Consider the following 5,466-nt stretch of genomic DNA (forward strand, 5'->3'; position numbering starts at 1 on the left):
TACCATATTTGAAATATAGTATATATTATAATTTTATATTTTTTTTATTATAGTTAACTATTAATTTAAATTAAAAATCTCAATTATTTCACTGAAATAAATTCAAGTGAAGGTTCAAAAGTAACTTCCACTTAGCACCAAAGTAAACCCACTTACTAGAAAATCGGAAGAACTCTCCCTCACAGGTGACTATGGTTTAGTTTCTCTGTATCCTTGGTAAATTCAGTATTGAGTCGCCAAAGAAAGTCACAAAAGAGTGGAAATCAATATTTTACAGGCAATCCTGAATCACAAAGAAGATGGGAAAGAATTCTAAGCAGCTCTTTTTTATGTTTATCTAATATTCTTTCTTTGCTGAATCTTTATTTTTTTGTATTTAAAATATTATTTTTTTATCATTCACTAACTCTTCCCCAATATTTCTTGTGCAGGAACTATATCTGTGTGTATCAATGCTGCAACTTTGTCTCTTGTCGATACTGGGATCCCTATTCAAGTTTGTGCTTTCTTTTAAACTGTTCAACTTTTGATTTAGCTTTGTGGCTTTGTAATTATTGAAACTTGTATGAATATGGATAAATTTAAACTAAGTGAAAAATAGTGTTGGAGGTCTTCATATTACTGTTAGAATTCTGCCGAAGTTGAATAAAGTGGCACTTCTTCATGTTAATTTTTTGGCATTATTTTATTTTTTGTATTTTTTTAGTCAACAATGTAATTAATTTTAGACTTTTCTGTCTATAGCAATTGAAGGCTGCAAAGTAATTACAAATTACATCTTCGAAGTAAGTGTTATCCCTTAATTTTTCTGATCATCCTCTATGGAGTCAAATCATGTCCTATTAATTTCTTAACTTGATTCATGATCTCTGTCTTAGCAAATTTTATTGGAGCACACAAAGCAACCGGAGTATGGACAAAATTCAATGGCTGAAGTTACATGTCCTTTTTGCTATTTATTTAAAAATATTTTTGCATGTGGGTTGTATGTTTAACAAGAAATGCAGAGATTGATAAATTCATTTTGTCTTGGTATTTTTAGGTTTTTAGTTTTTTGTATCATTTTAAGAAAGTTTGATATTTATTTTGTAATGGTAATATTTAAATTTTTTTTTTAACATTAAACCCATGTAATCCAGGATATTTGTTTTTCAATACTAAGTATTAGTTAATTTCATATTTTTATACTATGGATAATACGTATATGAATGTTATTATTATTTTTTAATCTTATATGATAAAATTTTATATTAAGCAGCATTTTTATTATGATATTTTTTAAATTTTACTTTTATTGTTAGCCACGGAAAAAAGTGTGGCAAAAAAGTCCGGCCTGGCCTATTTTGCCACGGATAAAGTGTGGTCATCTTTTCATTTTGCCACGGAAAAGAGCGTGTCTAAACGTGTTAAAGTTGTGGCTAACAAAATGTCTCCACGGGTGTTAAGACCGTGGCTAATGGAATAAAAAGCGTGGCTAATTAAAAACACGTCGCCCTCTTTAGCCACGGATGTTCATTTGTTGCCAAAACGTAATTGCCACAGTATTTTTAGAGTTTAGCCACGGATTTTTCTGTGGCTAAATCCCTTGTTTTTGGTAGCGAAAACAGAATCGAATAGGACAAAAATCCACTCCCATCCGTCTCATTGTCACCCCTAAAATTATCGTGTAATTTAGCTTAATTATAGCTCGAAATGAGAGACAAAAGAGAATGTCTACTGAAAATTTTTGCCATACTTTTATTTTTCAGCACTTTTTAATTTCTTTTCCATGAGCATTTAAAAATTTATCTTTTATCATTTTGACTTGTCATAATTGTTGTTATATTAATGGTACTTTATTATTATTTCACAATACAAATTTAATATATGACAGATAACATTAAACGGAGAGGAACAATAATTTTTTTATTTATTTTTACTTTTTCTATCTGTAAAAATAGAGAGAAAATAAAAAATACATTATAGTTTTACTGGTATAGCCATGAAAACCATACAAATATTGTTTTCTCAGTCTCTCGTTACAAAAACGATATTAAATGCATACATTAGTAAATTTTTGTGTCCTGATTTAATTCTGCAAATAATAAACTTTTAATTTAAATAAAAAATTCCTAACAGTTGAGGACATTAATTATTATATTTCTAATAGTGTTTGGAAGCTAGTGGTCTTGATTATTTCATGCATATATAGATATCAACGCCGGATTAAGTGGGCAGTTTGGCATAATAAATTCATGTACCCTATACCACCCTAGCTAGCAATGCAGATTTTTTTTCAGATCAAAACTATATTCATAATATGTTAAGAACACATGCATTGTCTTGTACGTCCAAAATGTTGAATGTTGAACTGTTTGAGGGAATTATAGATGTCACAAATTGTCCCATTAAAATGAAGCATATTCCTTGTGAAGGAGGAAAAAACAAAAACACAATCTGTTACATATGTCAATTTTACTTCTGTGTTCCAATTATTGATGATGCTAGCTAGCGGTGTCTCAAACTTTGTAACCGATGTATGCATATTTGAAAAGTTAGAATTAGGCTCTTCATTAATGACTAATGACTTAATGAGTGTATCGCTATGGGAGTAAGATACAGAAAGAAAAAAGGGAAAAAAAAAGGTAATAACTTGAGGATTTTAATATGCACCACCAACTATTGACGGGTTTAGCCGTTTATGTTAATTAGGTTTTTGTTTCAACTGGGTTTAGAGCGGACATATAGAGCAATGCTACGGATTTACGTTTAAGGTTGTGGGGGCAAATGTCTCCATTGAAATTTCATAAAGTTTTATGTAGTGTATGGGATAAAAATTTATTTGTTTTCAATGAATAAATAAGTTTAAATTTGATATATTGACCGTATAAAACGTTTTATATAATTGTATAATTATATTTATTTTTTTGAATGACCATTTATACAATTATATGAAAGATAGTTACTCTTACTGATATAGCATTGCTTAATTGAATGCACATGTAAAATTATTTTACACTGATAGTACATAATAATTAAATTTTAATTAATTTGACTCCACTTTAATTTTTGTTTTTTTAGTCTATCTCCTGTCTTCACAAAATATAGAGAGAAGATCTTACTATCTAATACCGAAGATAAGTGTGAATAGAAGTTCTGTTAGAGTTTCTCCATAAAAAACTTTTTTGTGTGAGGTATGCGAGGAGGGTTCGTGAGGGAGGGTACTTGTGGCCCACATGGTCCGAGAGAAGAGGAGAGTAGATCACTGAAGAAAGGAAGGAGGACTACCGGAAGAGAAGTATTTTTGGGAAGCAAAGTTCTATGTCCAAGAATATAAGACTGGATGATTGAGGAACAGGCAGAAGGTAAAATACAGGGAGAAATTGTTGTGGAGGGTTGCTCAGTGACAACTTCTGCAGCCCCAGCTAGTGACACCTGTTCTTTTGCGGATATGATGAAAGGGGAAAAGAGGATAGAGAAGGAATTGAGCCCACTATGGAGAGAGAGCCTAACCTTAACGAAACAGAACAAGATAGTGATGAATATGATGATGAAGTGGTAATAAAAAAAATTCCTAATGGCCTGTATAATTTGGTGATAGGAGAGCACATCAAGAGGGCGATTAGAGAAGAATGGTGGAACTTGTTAATTGTAAAACTCCTGGGACGTAGAATTTCTCTAAATATTATTAGAAGGAGACTGGATGTTATGTGGGCTAAGCAAGGCAGTTTGGAAGTCATTGACTTAGGTAATGAATTTTTTCTCGTTCATTTCTTTAACTGTAAAGACTTAGATCACACGCTAATTGAGGGTTCTTGAAAATTTTTTTATCATTATTGGGCTGTTCAGTTATAAAGACTAGATTTTGATTCAGCATTAGCCACAATCAATAACATACTGGAGTACAATATCACTTTGTTCAGGAAGTAGTAGAAGAAGGAAGTGTTGATATGCAGAAGATTCACACTAAAGATAACCTAGCAAATGCCATGACAAAACCAATCAACACAGAAAAGTTTGAATGGTGCAGATCCTCATACGGCCTATGGAATACATGAGTAACATGAATTTTAAAAATTTATCAAAATTTGGCTTTAAGTGGGAGATTGTGAAAATTAGTAAAGCTAATTTTAGAAAATAAATAAATAAATAATAACTAAATAAAATGAAAAGTAATAAACAATCCTAATTTATAACCTTAGAATTTCAATGGTTGAAAAAGAAAAGAATTATATACCTCTAATTAACGGATGGTTCATATTGAAGAGACTCGCCTATAAATTGAGTTTTTCTTTAATTCATTTCAATCAAGTCATCCAGATAGAATAACATAATATTTTTTTAAGTAATTGTCTCCTATATATGATAGAGAGAAGTGTGTTCTCCTTTTTTCAAGAGAGAGTGTTATTGTAGTCTCCTTGTAATAGAGAGAAGTTGTAATTCTCAAAGAAAGTTATTCAATTGTTTCCATATTTTATACAAATTTCTAATTTTTCATCTCTATAATTTTTACTGTGTCATTTGTCTGGTACCTAACATTACTGTTGTTATTGCTGCGCTTTTTTCTTTTTTATCCTCTTCCTAGTGATTTTGTAGCATTATGCATTTTTTTCTTTTTAATTTATTTTTATTTGTTCTTATTAAGAGAGTAAAACCAGGAGAACGATGAGAAGGTAAAGTAAGAAGAAGATGATGAACAAGAAAAGAAGAAAAATATGATGATAATGATGAAGAAGAAGGAGGAGAATTTTGGTGCATTTTGGATTTGAATTTTGGTGCATTCTAGATTTAATTTCAGTGAATTCTGAATTTAATTTTGGTGCATTCTGGTCTTAACTTGTTTTAAACTGAGTTTATTTTTGTGTCATCATTAAGAAATTTCGATGCATTCTAAATTTGAATTGTTATACATATAAAAAAGACAACAATAATGACAATAACGATAACAATGATGATAATAAAGACGGTGGAAAAGGAGGAGGAGGAGGGGGAGGAGATTGAAGAAATTCAAATGAGAAAAAGAGAAGGAGATGAAGGTAGTGGTGTAGTGGTAGTAGTGACGATGATGACAAAGAAGAAAGATGAGAAAAAAATAGGAGGAGGAGAAGAAGAAGAAGATGATGATGATAATGAAGAAGAAGAATGAGAAGGAGGATGAGTTTCGAGTTATTATTTAGTAACTTCAGTGCATTTTGTATTTAATTTTGACGCATTCTACATTTAATTTCGATGCATTTTGGACTGAACTTGTTTTGAACTATTTTTATTTGTATGCCGTCATCATTAAGGAATTTTAGGGCATTTTGGATTTGAACTGTTATACATATAAGAAGAAGACGAGGATGATATCAATAACGATAATGATAACAATGATGATAATGATGATGGAGGAGGTAGCGTGGTGGTGGTGACGACAACAATAATGAAAGAAAAAAATGAGAGAAAAAGCAGAGGGGAGAAGAAGAAACAAGAGAAATCATGGGTGAA

This window comes from Arachis duranensis, chromosome 6 (genome assembly GCF_000817695.3).
Source record: "Arachis duranensis cultivar V14167 chromosome 6, aradu.V14167.gnm2.J7QH, whole genome shotgun sequence".
Taxonomy (NCBI): domain Eukaryota; kingdom Viridiplantae; phylum Streptophyta; class Magnoliopsida; order Fabales; family Fabaceae; genus Arachis; species Arachis duranensis.